The sequence below is a fragment of the Microtus pennsylvanicus genome, chromosome 11 (assembly GCF_037038515.1).
Source record: "Microtus pennsylvanicus isolate mMicPen1 chromosome 11, mMicPen1.hap1, whole genome shotgun sequence".
Lineage (NCBI taxonomy): Eukaryota > Metazoa > Chordata > Mammalia > Rodentia > Cricetidae > Microtus > Microtus pennsylvanicus.
Genome location: NC_134589.1, coordinates 85,209,679 through 85,227,153, shown reverse-complemented (window position 1 = coordinate 85,227,153; position 17,475 = coordinate 85,209,679).

Here is a 17,475-nt window from a genome sequence, read left to right as displayed (position 1 = left end):
TGTTCTATATTAGTAGGCAGTCTCTAATTGAACCTGCTTTGAAAAATTAGACTTCAGGAGTTGTATCTTAGAAAGTACCTCTAATTTAAACATTCAGTAGCCAAGCATGTGAAATTGTCACCTTCTGAGAGGGAAGGACTAACAACCAAAAAGAAACCTGTGAGATAAAGATATTACCTTCCCTCATATGAATTTAGTGATTTAGGAAGGACTGATTTACCAGGATTTTTTTTTAATTTAATGACCTTTCCCACATGCACTCTCCCTAATTCCCATAATAACACTTTGTTTATGTGGATAATTTTCTTTCCAGTGGGAGTTCTTACATGCATTAATAGCCTTATATCATAAATCAACTCAGTGCACTGTTTAGCTTGATGAAGTGCAGAGCCGGGGGTTTTCTTAAGTATGTCAGCTGGGACTCAAATGACTCTGTTTCTCTCTTGTGGGATTCCACGTGAGATGGTATTGGCATAAGGAACTATAATTAGACTGGGTAAGGAGGTCACCTGACATCTGCATACAGGGATGGGTACAAACTCATAGATGTCTAGGGTGTCCTCGAAAGAGGTAAATCCTGAATTTGGGTCCATATTGAAGGAAAGTTGGATCAGAAGTTCTTGGGGGAAGAAAGTCTTTGGTTATCTCTTAGGGATATCATAGTTCTTATTTGTCTAAATCTTCATTCACAAATTAAAATTTCACCACTGGATGATTCCAAAACCCAGCTTAATGGATATAAACAGAAAGAATTGATGGATAGTTTTGATAGGTATTCTTGGTTATCAACTGGACTATATCTGGAGTAAACTAAAACCCCAAGGGCTGCGCACAGCTGTGATGAATTTTTCTTAGTTACATCATTTGAAGCGGGAAGACCCACCTTTAATCCGGAGTCTTCCTCTATCACCTTATTCTTTTGAGACAAAACCTCCCAATCAAACCCAGTGCGCACTGATAAGTCTATTCCCCCTAATCGCTTTGCTCTAAGGAGCCTCTGCTTCTGTCTTGTGAGTCTAATTGTTGGTGAGCTGTTATATTCTCCCAGCATCTATGTGGGTTCAATGCTCTTGTTTGCATGATAACCACTGAGCCATCTTGCTTCCCCCACATTCTTTGTTTCTTAAATCAACATCAACTATATCATCTATAGCTATCTTTCAGGCATTTCCATTTTTACAATTTTATTTTTGGTATCTATCCTCATGGATGACTATAGAACTGGATGATGAATTATATTTTGCATTATAATGTAACATAGGGTATACTTCATAATAGATCCCATAATTCAAATATATAATATTTGATATATTCTATCAGTGGATATTTAAAATATGTTCTCCATTATAAACAAAGATGACCATCTTTTCAAAGACCTGCCTAAATCACAGACATCCACAGAGCATTTTGCATCCACTTAATAAAGGAAAACAGGTGCTTCTGTGGTCACTGTAGGTTGTTCTGGGACCATCTTAATTTTGCTTACAAGACATAATTATTATAACTTCAAGAATTTTCCATGTAGTTATTAAGAATAGCAATTATAAAAAATGAGATCATATAAACTTTCAACGGAACATATTAAGCTATAGTAAGCTATTAACTTCCCCAGTCCCATTGTTTCCTAATTATTTTGCCATGCCTTACCCATGTATGTGCTCTTGATCAATCTTGATCAATGATTGCTGTGTTTTTAAGGTGAGAACAAGATCCAGCAGTTCTGGACTGCGCTATTCCCAACTATACAGAGTTATATTTTTAGCTTCAAACTAGCCATAGAGGAAGAATTTGTACCATAGAAATCACAGTGCTTCAAAAATCAAGACTAACTTTATCATTTTGTTGGTGTATAAACTAAGGGCCAACAAAAGTTTTCTATAAAGGTCAAACTAGTAAATGATTTAGGTTTTACTCGACATGGACTTTGTCCATATTCCTCTTCTTCTGTGTGTGTGTGTGTGTGTGTGTGTGTGCAAGAGTGTGTGAGTGTATGTGTAGTGTGTGCATGCATGCTTGCATGTGTGTGTGTGTGTGTTTAAATAGGGAAAATAAAGCTAGTCAGATAATGGGCTATACTCTTCTAACACCTGGTCCAGACATAGAAAAGCAAAGCACATTTAACTTTACATGGTTGTGCAGGCACTCTTTACACCGCATAGTGAAAAGCCTGAGGAAGTAGCAGGAAGCTTGAGGGAGTAGCGGGAGCCCTGAGGAAGTAGTGGAAAGCCTGAGGAAGTGTTGCTGCAGTGTTTAAAACTATTGCCCTGTGCAGCAAAGAAGTTTACCTTTCACAGACAAATCAGCTCTCGACATAGGTGTTCACTGTTTATGTCACTTTCATTTTGCTTACTGATGTAAGAGAAAACATAAGCCCGCATTCATCAGGAATTACACCTGGAAATGTAGCTGCTGAATGTTCATCAACACTACTGAATCAAGCCCATGAAATTTACTCAGAAAAGGAGCCCTTGTTTACCTGATTAAAATCCCTTATTACACTTAAGTTGCATCTTTTCTCTCTCATAAGCATGCACACATATCTCTCACTCATGGATTTGGCACACCTTCTTTCGTCTTACGTATGGCCTTCTTACAGCTATTTTTAAGTTGTTATAGATACACATCATCATCCCCCCAAGTCAGAACCCACATTGCAAACACTGTGTTTGTGCCTAGTGTTTTCACCAGAAAAATGGGCTCACAGGGTGGGAAGGGATGCTCTGTGGTTAGGAACACATTCTGCCCTTTCAGAGAAGCAGAGTTTAGTTTCCAGCACTCACAATCACGTCCAGCTCCAGTACCGGGTGCTGTGACACCCTCTCCTGGCCTGTCTGGGAACAGGGGTTTATGGACACACACACACACACACACATGCAGGCACACAAATGCATAAATAAATAATAAATCTTTTTAGTTTAGGGACCACTGTAGAAGAGGATGCGATATGAGTTTTGAGAGCTGGAGGTTAGGGAAGATGAGAAAAGACATTATCTTCTACATATTACAGGACTGTTACACTCAGGAACCTACAGCATCTGTGGTCACCTGCATAAGACCTCTACAAGAGCAACATTCTAGCATGGAGCAGGGAGAGGCTCATGAGCCCTGCCCCTAACAGAGGAGCTATTGGTACTATTGACTTCTGGGGGACTCATTTTCTTTAAGGACGTAGACCCCAGTAAAGTCGACTACACTTCACATCTTGGCCCCATACCCCTAAGTGTGTGAGCATCAGAAATTGAACTTGGTAGATTGTTGGGTTTTATCCCCCCACAGAGGAGGTGGGGAGGGAAGGGTGGATCCTGGAGGAGTTAAGAGGAAGAGTTGGGAATGACATAATCAAATTGCATTGTATAAAATCCAAAGTTAATAAAAAATATTTTAAAAAGAAAGCTGGGGTAAATCCTAATACTACCTCAGCGTTATTATGAAAAAAAACAAGACAATTTGCAGCCAGTGTGTAGATGACATTCTGCATACGGTAAGCAACTTGAGCGTTAGGTGTCGTAACTGTTAGCAGTTTATATGGTGTCAGTATTATCCCCACCATCCTTAACTCTGCGGCAGTGCAAGATTCCCAACTCATCCCTGGCCTACGGCGGGCACACCGGAGTTTTACATCCCTGAATATGCCACCTTTTTACGATATGGAATGCGCCAATTGCCAAAGAACTGAAACTAAACTGCATCTAATGTCTCTGACTCAAGATGTTTGGTGACGTGGAGATACAGAGACGAGTAAGATGTAAACACGGCTCCCCGCTGCAGAGGGCGGATAATCTGACTGAGGGGTCGTCCCGCGTAGCAGATGGAAAACGCTGGAATTGAAAATTGAAAGAGGCAGCAAGTGTCAGGGCATTAGAGATAAGAGAAGATTCTGTGTTCTCTGACGCCAGGGAAAGTCGCAGGATGAGATGGGTTACTCTGCCTCTCACTTTTTACAAATCTTTCTGTTCCTCTGCAATGCCCTTAATCCCTCTCACTTACGTATTGGAGAAGAATCTCACATCCGGAATGACTAATGTTAGTGCTGCCTTCTGAACAGCTCTGAGAACCCTCGGAGACACTGGCAGCAGATTCCTAACAATTAGGAACAGCATTCTCACATCCCATAAAGTGCTGTAGCAAGCCATGCTGGGAACATTTCGCATCCACGGTAATGTTCTCCGTGTCTGATGGGGACATCTGCCTGGAACGTAATTGATGCGTACCGTCACAGGAAGCTTCCTGAAAGTGATCTTTGCTGAACCAGGTCCTTGCAAAGCGACCTCACCCATGGCCCCGTGGCCACTTCTCTGCACCTCCTGTGGTAGTTCTGATCTATGAGGTGTTGGAGGACCCTCACCCCAAGCTTAGGGAAGGTTTGGGGAGAAATCATGATGCAAGAAGAATGGATTTCCAATATTTGTTGGCCTTCCAGAAAGGCCCACATGGCCTGTGAGTGGAGTTTGGGGGCTGGGAAGTGGAGCTAATATCAGAGGGTAACTTTTCTTCCCTTCTGCTGGTAGGTTTCTGAGAGGAGTAATAACTATCTGGGTCATTGTTGGCAAAGCTGTAAAAGAGGGTGACCTGATAGGGGCTTACTGAGCATCTTAGTCCTTACTCCCAGTCTAGAGCAAGAGATGATCGTGGAGAAAATGGGTCAGGCCAATAAATAGGCTTCTAACAAACCATGGGCAGCTTCCTGTTGTGCCAAGGTCAGAGGGCGGCAAGAAAGACCCAGAAATCAGTTCCCTGGTTTTAATCTATACAACACAGAGTGGCATATCAGTGCATACTAGCACATGACCACTTTATGAAACAGATGAATTATACCTCAGAGTAGAACCCGTTAGTACAGGGAAAGAGGATGGAAATTTTCTCCTTCCCTAATTCATCTGAGAAAGGGGCATTCTTATTGGGGGGGGCAGGCAAGGTCTTGGTCAAGGACAAAGATATCTCCACATTCTCACACCCTCTTCTGAAACAAAATTCTGTCTGATCACTGCGTACCAGGACCATGGTCTCCTCTTACCCTACCTTTGTCTCTTCTGCCCCTACTGTTCTTTTTTCTCTTTTCTTTACGTTTTACTTTCTTTGGATTCCTATTTAATTCCTGTGCTGGATAGTTTTATGTCAACTTAACACAAGCTAAAGTCATCTGAGAGGAGGGAATCTCAAGAAAATGCTTCCATAAGACAGAGCTATTAGCAAATCTGTAGGGCATTTTTTTAATTAGCAATTGAGGTAAGCAGGCCAAGCCCATTGTGGGTGGTGCTGTCTCTAGGCTGGTGGCCCTGGGTCCTCTGAGAAAGCAGGCTGAGCCAGCCATCGGGAGCAATTTAGTAAGCAGCACTCCTCCATGGTCTCTGCATCAGCTTCTGCCTCCAGGCTCCTGCAATGTTTGAGCTCCTGTTCTGACTTCCTTCAGTGATGAACAGTGATGTGGAAGTGGAAGCCACATAAACCCTTTCCTCCCCAAACTGCTTTGGTCATGGTGTTTCATCCCGACAAGAAAAACCCTACCTAAGGCAAGTCCCTTGAATTTCTTTTACACAATTATATCTGAGTGCCAAGTGTGTGCCGGTGAGAAGGTAAACAAGACGGCCATAGCTTGTACTTCTACGTAAACACTGAAGCTAAGTAGTCTGCTGGTCAGGTAAGTATTCAAGCAAGCCAGTGATTGTAACGTGTGGTAAATGACGTGACTTCATCGTGCCATAAAGAACGGGAAGGATTGTGGGAGGCATCTAGGCATTTATTTGGGTACCTAATGTCTCTAAAGGAGGGTGTCTTTGGAGGGTAGCATTTCTGTCAAGTCCTTTCAGGGACTGGGGTGAGGTGGTGAAAAAGGGGAAGGGAGGAAAGAAGATGAAAGTTTACTCCAAACTCTTTACAGAATTGGTCCGTTCTGGTGGCAAGATAGGGCAGCTCAACCACTAGGCTGGCCCATTGGTTTTATTTATGTGTGCACGAGCGTGCGAACATACACATAAGTGCACACAAACACTTGGTGGTGACTTCCTAGACTGTTAGGTTCAGAAGGGTTTCAATGTCTTCCAGGGTTCAGCGGTGCGAGGGCCCATGAAAATTGGTCTAGAAGTGAGAAGAACACCAGGACAGGGTTACTCCCCTGAAAGACTTGCTCAGCAACCTGATTAGTGAACAGATCATAAACTGGGCAGACAGTGGGTTTGTGTACTAACCCTTGTCCCAACACCAGGCCTTGATTCTTTAAAAATCCATATAGTTTATGACCTTAAGGTTAAATGTGCCCTATCCCATCTTAATTTATCTAGTTGAAGTTATTCCATAGTTCTCTGTGTTTCTTAAAGCAGATGAACAGTGTCCTAGACAACAGAGAAATGATGGGTAGATGGAATTCTAATAATCATTATAATGTGTATTTAAAAAGTATTAGCCGTATATTCATATTATAAGTGAAGTTATTATTTAAGTAAATCTATTTCATTAATACAGTTTTCTTTGTAAATATTAAAGGGGTAATCATGTATGTAAAAGGGAAGATGTGAGGATATAAAAATGGCATAAACCCATAAAACCCCAACTTAGAGTTTATATGGCTTAAATTATGCTCCTCTCCTTGAGATTAATATGTGACAGTCCTAACCCCAAGTACTTCCAAAAATGAGTGCAGTCTGTGATGAGTGTCTTTACTGAGGCATTCAGACTAAAATGAGGCCATCAGAACAGTCTCTAACTGGTCTAACTAGTGTCCTTAAGACATGGGGAAATTTGGACAGAGAGGTGGGTATATATAGTGAGAATACAATGTAAAGACACCCAGGGAGAGGATAGCTGTATACTAACTAAGGAGACAAGGAACAGAATGTCCCCTTACATCCCTCAGAAGGAAGAAACACAGCTAACACATTGATTCCAAACTACTTGTCACTAGAGACATTAGATAGTCAGGGCTAGAGAGATGGCGCAGATGTTAAAAGACTCACCACCAAGAATATTATAGTCAGTCCTATGGCAAAAGCCACCCAGTCAATGATTCAACAATAAAATAGCACTAGTGATTTTATACAGAATTTGTCTTCATATACTTGAAGCCAGTTGGAAGATAGTAAAATATTCCTCATTATTCAAGCCACTTAATGGAGTTACAACTAGGCTTGGGGTCCAAAGACCTGGGTTCATGATCTCATTGTGTCATACTCAACGGGGCTATGAATGGTCTCTAACTTGTGAAGTCTCCCTAGAAATAAAGTCCCCCAGTCACCACTTGATCCTTCCCTTCTCTCCCACTAAGACTCTATGTTTAGAAAGCACTGCATCTCCAAGGATTCCAAAATGTCAGTCATCTCCACAGCTGGATGGAAGGAGGATAAGGGCAGTACTCATGAGAGAGTGGAGAGCTTGGAAAAGCTGTCTAGACAGACAGCCTCAATATTTAAACTTGTCTGTACATATGCGAATGATCCAAGGAGCTCCTGATGCTATGCTAGCCTGCAGACGGTCTGCTGGGGGGTGGCCACCAAAGATGCAGCTTGATGGTGGCAGCTGAGGGGCACATGATGGTTAGGAGAAGGTTGTGTACCTGGAATCTAGATTCTAGATGATAGCGTCTTGCTTTGGAAGCCAATTTCCTTCTCACTGGCCAAATCCCAGAACTTAAAGTCCTCAGGGCCTTCTGTTTAGTCTGGCTATAATAGAATGAATACGTTCTATTCTCAAAAAGTAAGTTCTTTCTTTTGTTCTTATTATAAGAAAGGCCCCTTCCTCACCAGCCACTCCCAACTTATTTTGACACTTGTTCTTATCTCCTGTCACTGTGTGGTTCCCTTGAAGGGTTGGGGGACATCTGAGATGAGAATAAGGGAATTATATGAAAAGTCAGACAAAGGAAATCAAATTGAACTATATCACTCATATGAGAGACAGGGTTTTATACCTTCTTCTGGTCTTGTTTTGGGAGAAAGGATAGGCAAGACCTTATTTAGCTTGGTTAGTTTTGGTAAATTCGTATCTGCCCGCATAGTGATAGTTCCTGAAGCAGCATGAACCAAAAGAATCTTCAGTGTTCTAAGCAGAATGAAGACTGTATAAATAATACTTTTTCAAGTCCCCCACCAATATGTTAATAACAATGTCACGAACAATAGCAACAAATATTTTCTGATACAATAGTTTAGGTATTGGAGATCTACTCATTAACAATCCGACAGTGCCCCTTACCTCGGCTAAACTTATGGCCTTGGTGTATCGACCTCATGTTTGTGGATATACACTTGCCCTAACCCATGAACTACTCCCAACCCCCCTATGAAGGGGCCATGATGTTCCCTCTTTTGTAACTGGGAAAACTGTTAGGGTTGAGCTTGCCTGTGCCCATGCGCCTGGACTTCAGTCCACCCATTATCTCCCCACTTCCTGAGAAGACTTCCAGACATGTTCGGGCATTTTCTTGTGTGATTGTTCTCATAACGCAAGGCTACAGTCCTTGGGAGTCTTACACTTAGTAACCACGTGCCCGTTAGAGCCTGGGATTAGGGATTAGCACTGTTATTTTAGCTTCCCGCTTTGTCTCCCAAAGCTCAAGAGCAGAAATGTGGTTCATTCCAGGCACCCACGTCCTACCCCCTCTCCTCCGGTGCCACCATCACACTACACTCCTAGCAACATCTTGATCCTTGGCAGCACTTCAGAACTTGACAGTGGGGTTGCTAATTATCTACTCATTTTTTTTCCTTTGGGGTTCTTAACCATTAATAGTAGCAAATTGAACGTGTGGAATTGCAATTTCCAGGCTCGGCTTTATTAACCCTCAAATTTGAGCTGCTCGTAGTCCATGCTTTTATACATATATATTGACTTTGAAGTCATAGCGAGCCTCCCACCACTTCCTCTCCACCATGGCTCACATTTCAACTTTCAATGCCCTCTCTGGAGCCTGCAACAGCTGGTGTTAGTCAGCCAGCTGTCTGGAGGGCTGCAGCCTGCTCTACCCTGGTGTGTCAGAAAGCCGAGGAGGATACTGACCCTTTAGCTATTCTCTTTGCAGGCAGATTCCCAGCTGCCTTGGCATGCCCTCGGCATGAGAACAGCGGTGGAGTGAGGCTATGCTCACTCGCTGACCAGATGGGATGAGGTGAGAATAGTCAGAGCTCATTACCCACCATTAGGTCAGAGTCTCTCCACTCACTAAATTCAGACTAGAATCTTCCTGAAAATGCCCTGGGAGGGAGGTAGTGATTGCTTTAGTGGGTGAAAAGATCACAGAAGTGTTAGTAATTCATTGAGCCTCAAAATAAAATTGAAGCTATTTCTCAAAATTCACCACAGGAAAACAACTTAAAGAGAGGAAATAACCTGTGTTGCATAGAGGTTTTTGAAGGGGAAAAATGAGAAACAAAATGCCCAACTGAAGGGTGAATTTAAGAGAAATAAACGTTACCTTTAGTAGAAGTGACACACAACTTCTCTAGGTACTAGAATGGACTGCTCTCTTTTGGGAATAGCCAAGAAGCGAAGAGACATAAACCTAGAAGAGGGAGACTTTTTCCTGTTGAAGATGAGAAAGGAGAATTTCATGGACTCATCCACTCAAAGCCAGAAACTGTACAAGAAGCCCCAAAGTCCTGGTTCCTCCTGCAATAAGCCTTTGTTTATTGGTTCCGGCTGGACGCAGCAGGCTGGCCCTGAGAGCATCCACATACCTACACCGTCTCTAGGTTTCGGCTGGCTCTCAGTAGCCACACAGAACAGCGGAGAAGTCTTTGTGACAGAGCTTTGATCAAGTGGCCTTAGGCAGTACATGGCTTCTCCTATTCCCTATTCAATAGGCTCTGTCTGTTGACTGTCACCTCCCCAGCAGCCTTCTGTTCTGTACCAAGAGCCCTAAGGGCAAGGCTGAAAATCAGAGTCAAACGTAGTAGATGATACCCTGTCATTCTGGACCAGAAAGGAACCAAGGAAAACGTAGTAGATACCCTGTCATTCTGGACCAGAAAAGAACCAAGGAAAAGGCCTCATGGACTTCCTTCTCTCTCCCATCTTTGGGAAGTTTTAACTTCAATGTCTGTTTATTATACAAATATTATGAGAACTGTAAAGAGAAGATGTATCTCACTGACTCAGAGGATGAAATTCTGGGTCAAAGAGGCATAGATGTAAACTCTAGTCAGGCCAACTGACTTATTTCACAAGAAGGTTTTTAATAGTTCCCCCTTATCTAAGGGGGATCTCTCCCAAGACTTCAGTGTATTCCTGAAATCACGAACGGTACTGAAAGACAGACAGACAGATAGGTGCGTGCATCCAAGCGTGCACGCACGTGTATGCATGCACACACAGATACTATTTTCTTGTACATAGATATCTCTGATAAATTTTAATTTATAAATTGGTGACAGTAGCAAACCAACAATCAAATGAAACAATTACACAATGTCAGCAACGTTACTCAGCTTTCCCTCTCAGCATTCTCCTGCTACAGTTGAACACAGTAATGTCACTGTGGAACACAGAACCTCAGATGCATGGTGACCTTGCAACCCCAAAGCTTCCTGGTGCATGTGTGAAGGGAGATTGTAGACACAGTATTAGATCCTAGGGGTGAAAGTGTCCTGAGTTCTCTGCTTTTCAATATTGTTTTAAATCTGTCATTTTCCTTCTTCATTTCCATCCAGAGATGCAAAGATACTTATATATATAGTGACATTGCTTTCTGTGTTTTCCTCTAGCACCTACCACTATGTGTTCCTCTGTAATCATGAGGTGAGTGACATAAAATGACTGAGATTCAACTCCTTTGAACTCGAAAGATCAAGTTCGTGTGATCGCATCTAAGACCTGGCTCTCAGACACCACAGGAAGGATGAACAGTATTTTTTCTGGAGTTGATCCACCATGATTTATATAAGGACTCCTTATTGTTGGCCATTTTGCTTCTCATTTTTCCCCTTAGAAAACCTCCGTGTGTATAGGATATTTCCCCTCTTTAAGTTGTTTTCTCACGGTGAACGTCTTGAAAGAACTACAGATTTAGTTTGAGGCCCAATGAGCTATGCTCGCTTTTGCCCATATTTGTCACGTCTCTGTTCTGCTCCTCTGTAGGTCTGGCTTGGAATAAGTCTGTTGACAGAACTGACACAGAAACAATAGGAATTGCAGGGAACGTGCCTGGTGCTTGTCACAGGCTAGGCAGAGGGGCAGAGAACAAAGAACTGGAGTTCTTCTCGGAAAGTCTGGTCAGTCTCAGCCAGAAATTTAAAAAGGAAAGGACATTTCATTCAAGCAGAGCTGTCAAGGAAGTGGGGAGGGGAGGAATTCACAAAAAGGTGAACCGTGAAAGTCACTTAAATGCCTACCAGCGCGAGAACGAATAAATAAAACACACTATGCTCCTTTGGCAGACGTTCATAAACAGTTGAGAGTGAAGTAAGTCAATAAATTGCAAAGTAAACAAATTTCAAAAGGCTTGATGAAAAAAATTGCATTATAACATGGTGCAATTTACATAATTTTAAAATCACATTAAAATATCTTCTATTTTTCACAAATGCTAACAAACACATTTATTTATTCCTAAAATGAATTTTAATTAACATGTAGAAACATAAATGTTGAATTAATACATGAAAGCAGCTGTCTCTTTTGAGCCTGTCAAAAATATTTGAAATTTTTTCTTCAGTTTTCTTGGGATATATGTTGTAATCACTATCTATAGTTTCAAGTTGTTCATTTACAATATCTAAAATGAACAAGGAAATTATCATATGTGTTATGATTACTTTTCTCCATAGGAGGCAAAAATAGAAACAACTAAATCTTCCTATAATGCTTTTATTTCAAAAGAATAGGAATGTAAATATGATAACAGTTTAAGAAGAGTGAATTCTAGGAAAGGGTTACTTAAGCATTTTATTCATCTTTGTTGTTTTCTGCTCTTGTTAACTTTCCCAAATCGTTATCAACAGCAATGAAAGAACTTCCAAATATTAAAGGTACAGGTAATGACTTGATGGAAGAGGGCATAGGCAGGTAATGGGCTGGAAGAAGAGAGGGGGTGTATCTGAGTGGTTGGGAAGGGAGGGACTTATAGGTAATGAAGATAAGAAAGCCAATAGTGAGTATTGTCACATGCTTTCTGACGGTAGAGGCTATCTGACTGATTGTCACAGCATCAATAGACTATGCCGCCTTTAGAACCAAAAGCTGCTGCTGATTCGAACCCCTGGTTTCTCACTCCTGCATTCTATTTTGGAAATTGCTGAAAGTGGTTGTTTTACTCACAGTTACTCTCTGTCACTGGGTTCATCTCAATCCAGAGGAATCTAATTGGATATCAATGAGCTTTGCTTTAGTTGAGACAGGCAAAGGAAGCATACAGTTCCAAAGATTCCCAGGAGACTGGCTGAGAATGTTGGATTGATATCACAACTCAACTACTTTCTTCCTTGCCCAAGCCCCATCCTTCATCCCTTGTCGCCTATTCTCCCATGGATACTGATCCCAAGAGCAGTAACTTTTTGTAGAAAAAACTCATAGTCTTGACACAGCAGCTACAATAACAGAAACACAGCAACAGCAACAACAGCAGCAGCAACAACAACAGCAACAGCAGCAACAACAGCAGCAATAGCAGCAACAACAACAAGAATAGCAGCGGCAACAGCAGCAGTAGTAGTAGCAGCAACAACAACAACAAGAGTAGCAGCAGCAACAACAACAACAGGAATAGCAACAGCAGCAGCAGCAGCAACAGCAGCAATAGCAGCAACAACAACAGGAATAGCAGCAGTAACAACAACAACAGGAGTAGCAGCAGCAACAACAGCAGCAGCAGCAGTAAGGAACTCTGAGTAATAGCAACAGTTTTCCATGGAACTTGACCCACACCCTTTACCAACACTGGAATACAAACTTTCCTAATGTCTCCCCATGTGAGTAGCTCAAGCAAATCTTGTGTATTTACATTCTTGGCTTCCACCATCCCCAGTCATTAACAGCTGTTATTGTGCTTGCAAGAAGAATATCAGATTCAGGTTCTGATCTTGAAAAACTAAGAGTACAGACTGAAAACCAAGACTCGGAAAGGAAATAGCACAAAAGCACTGCTCTCCAAATGATATTAAAATATAAAATTCTACCTGTAGGAACAATATAAATACCCATTGAGCAGGCATATGTAGTTTATGAGCTCAAATGTATTAAATTATGGAAATGAACAAGGACGCTGGAGAGTTAGCAAAACTTTTAAAAAGAATTAGAAAATTGGAAAAGAACCAGAAAGCTCACCAATAAATAGTCCACAGACACAGTGAATAAGAAGGGTGAAGGGAGAATGGCAGAGCCTACTTCATATTGGAATTTGAACTGACGAAATGGGGACTTAGCTAGAAGAACTGTAGAAAGCCAGAAGGGAGGTATACTGGGTGACATAGTCACAGCACTTGAGTCACGTTCTGAGAAGTGTGACACATCAGGCCTGAGGATAATGACTTCCCAGTGAGGAAAATGGTTCCGGAAGAGGGAGCCTAGAGGAGCAAGATAGAGACATGGCAACGGTAGTTCTAGAAGAGGACTGATTTAGCAAAGGGTGGTGTAGGGACCCCACCGCCAGCTTGTGCATAGGTCCACCGTGAAACCAAAGCGAAGTAAGGGTGGTGGCAAGGCAGCCTCCTGGTCTGAACACTGCAAATGAGTCCCCATGTTCAAGGCAACCTCAATTACAGTAGCTCTGCACTCCCCATCTTGATGCTGACCTCCTACACCCCCAGTAGTAACCTGGTCCTCCATCACTTAACGATATGTCCATCAGAGCCATCAGGGAAAATCTGCGTCTTGTGTGAAATCTCACCTCCTCAGGTGACAGTCATCTCTCTCTTCCTGGAAGCCCTAGTCATTCTAGTCAAACTATTTTGTTCTAGATTTAAACTAAGTTAGGACTGGCTCACAAGTTGTTGTTGAGGTCCATGCCAGTTACGTATAGCCAACCAGTTGAGCAGAGTTTAATAGTTTTTGGCACATAGACTCTCTTTGCATCTGTGACCCTTCACCCCTCACAGCGATCCTAGCAGGTGATTCTTGTCGTTATCTGATTTCACAGATAGTCAAAGCTCCCAGCCAGGCAACTATCCTTCTAAACCCACCAATTTCACCCTCAACCTATTCAGTTAGAATTGGAAGAACGCTGCTAATGAACGCCTGAGTGGATGAGGAAGGAACCAGGAAATAGCGTGTCTTAGTCTTGGAGACAGTGAGAGTTTAGGTCCTTGGTTGTCTCTAGACTTGTGCGTGGGTAGAAACTTTGTTCTGCTGGCAGAGAAGCCATGTGATGCCATAAAGGTTACAGCTGACCTCGAGGTCCTGCCTATTGCTCAAAAAAAAAGAGAGAGAGAGAAAACCCTCCTTCAGAAGAATTCTTGGAATGGTAGCAATTTCTTCAAGGTGATTTTTGTTGACCGAGAGCTGTATTGAAAATCAAGGAACTAAGCGACTGACGACTCTTTTTAAAGCATTGTTTTGTTTTGTTTTTTTTCTAAATCTGTAGCTTCAAGCGTTCATAAACTTCTCCAGACCCCTGTAGGGCTTGGGATTCCTCTGGGGCTCGGTTAACGTAAAATACAATCAACAGTACAGCCGGGCTGTTTATCTTCAACACTCATCATTGCTTCCCACTCTCTTCCTTCTTATCGGAGGCCGAGGAAGTCAACAGCAACGTGTAAGCAAGATAGCGGCTGAAAGAGTTATCGCGCGTTGCCAGGTGAAGAATCATAGCTGGGTTGGGTTAACTTGATGGCCCCTCTGCTGAAATTCAGAGCCTCTTATCTTTGCTCCCACTTCTCCCGTCTAGACACTTGACAATGATTTGCAGGAAATTAAGGCACTTATCCCTGCTGAGAAGCCAAAGTTAAAACATTCCTAAACATAATTTTACCCTGTGTGTGTTTAATGGGAGTCAGTGTTAATTCAGCAGGAAAAGAGAGATGGCTTTTCCTCTCTGTCTCTGTTTCTCTGTCTGTCTGTCTCCCTCCAGCTCCCTGTGTGTGTGTGTGTTGTGTGTGTGTGTTCGCCATTAGCCCACTCTCCTTCAAACGTAGCTGTGTGATTTTTCAGTCTGGTCTTTCTAGGCTAGTGAGCTTGTCAGATTATTTAAGACATAAAATATAGGTCTTTTTTTTCTCTGACAAAAGGAAATGGGAGGGACTAAGGCTCTCACATTCAGCATCTTTTGGTTTCTTTTGATTTTCTTTTCCTCACAAAGTTAGAAAATGATTCTGCTCTCTCAATACACGGCAGATGAATCATCTAAAGTGAAACACTGGCTTTGTTGAGAAAATGCGCTGATATATTCATGCTAAGGTTCCAGGGCTTAGCATTATCATCTGGCCTCCAGGCTGAGAAACGATGAAAGAACTGCTTTTCCGCTAAGCAAGAGAGGGGGGATTTGAGGTTCTCCTTTGCGAGAGACAGGCAGAAGGGTGAGTGAATGGGCTGGGGTGGGAATGCTGTAGCTGAGAGCCACCACCGCCAAGCCGCCAGCTCTAAGGAAACAATTTAGGAGAGAATGCAAAAGGCAAAGGATTATCAACAGCAGTTTTTCTGCCCCCACCTCCTCTCCCCTCTTCTGTGAGACCTTTGAGATGCTGGAGGGAAAGCAGAGGTAAGTCATACATCCAACACTAAGGGCAAAAATGCTTCCACAGAGGCCAGAACCAAAGCGTAGCTTATCCAAATTAGTTGATTTTATTTTATTTATCGTTTTCAAAATGGGCCTAGTTGTTCCCAGAATGGATCAGAGTGAGATAAGATGACGAACCTCCGGCCTGGGGAGATGGCTTTGTTGGCAAAGTACTGCCACACAGCTCGAGGACCTGACATTGGATGCTTACATGAAAGCCAGGAGAGTTAGCAGCTTAGTACTGGGGGGACAGAGGTGGATTAGATCATGGCCTGCCAGTCTAGCAAGCCACTGAGGTGCAGGCTCAGTGAGACCTTTTCTCAAAAATAAGGTCGACAATATCAACCTCTGGCTGCCACATACATACGCACATACATGTACACAGCCATAAATGCGTACTCACACATAAACTATACCCTCCCCCACACAACGTTTTTACATTTGTCTATCACATACATCACTTCTCATTAGGCAACATGTTCTAGAAGGAAAAAGGAAGAGCTAACCGTTAGTTAAATGGATATGAAGCATTTTGTCTGTAGTTTTATCCTGTACAGATTGCTGTAGGATGAGAATTCATTATCTGAAATGCTTGTGATGAGAAGTCATTGGAATTTAAGATAGTTTTCTGATGTGGCAATATTTTCATGACTATAATGAGATGTCTTTGGAATGGGCTCCAAGTGTAGATGTGAAATTCATTTATGGCTCATTGGCAGTTTATACACTTGGGCTGGAGGTAATTTTAGATACTATTTTAATAATTTTGTGTCTTTTACTAGCATGAAATATTAATTGTGGAAGATAGTGGGCTTCATCCTGACATCATACATGCCTCTATGGTGCTCCCCCGCTACCTTCACTTTTTTCCTCACTTGGCTGCTCTTCTTCTTACTCCATAACTGTTCGCCTCTACAATTTTGTTTTTATCTTTTGGTCTATGTATAAGAAGTATTTCTACATACACAAAGTATTTCTCTTTCTGAGTCAACATGACAACCTCCAGCTCTGCTGATTTGTCTTCAAATGACACAAGTTACTTGTCACAGTAGGCCAAGTGTGGATGTTTCCATTTGCGGCATCGTGTTCGTATTCAGAAAGTTCTAGAGTTTGAAGCCTATCCAGTCCAGATTTTCAACAGAATATAGTTTTTAGCTCAGCCTACAGTTTTCTGGAGCTGCCACAAGTACATACCTCAAAGTGTGCGGCTAAAACAGCAGAGATGGATTTTCTCACGGCACTGGAGTCTTGACTTTTACAATCACTTCAGGTCTCCTTCCTTGGCTTGCAAGGTGGCCATCTCTGCTTCTTCCTGTGATCTTTTTAATTTTTTTTTAACTGTAGCATAGTCTCTGTATATAAGGACATTGTCAGTCCTGGTCCAGGGCTTACCCACATGTCCTTCCAAGGCTCTATCTACAAATGCAGAACATTCTGAAATACTAGGTGAACACAGTGGGTTTCAGCCCTTGTCAGTGAGGCATTTATCATTATCATGTGGGCAGTTTTTTTTGCACATATTTACACACATGTAAGCACACACACTCCACATCTGAAGAGACGTATATTTTATCTACTGCCCAGAAGACACATGTATCCTCATGAAGCTTGAAACTGTTTCTCCATGGATAGAGGCTGGGTGGCTATGGCATGCTGTGAATTCTACTCTACACAGCATCAAGCGCCCTCCATGGATATTTTCTCACTTATAGTCCGCTTCACAGTCACACAGGGGCTTCTTTCTCCCCATCTGCAAACTCTAGGTGGTATAATTATAAGTAACACTCACCATTCTTGTGAGACACAGACCTTGACTTTGTCTCCTACAAGGGTCAAAGCCG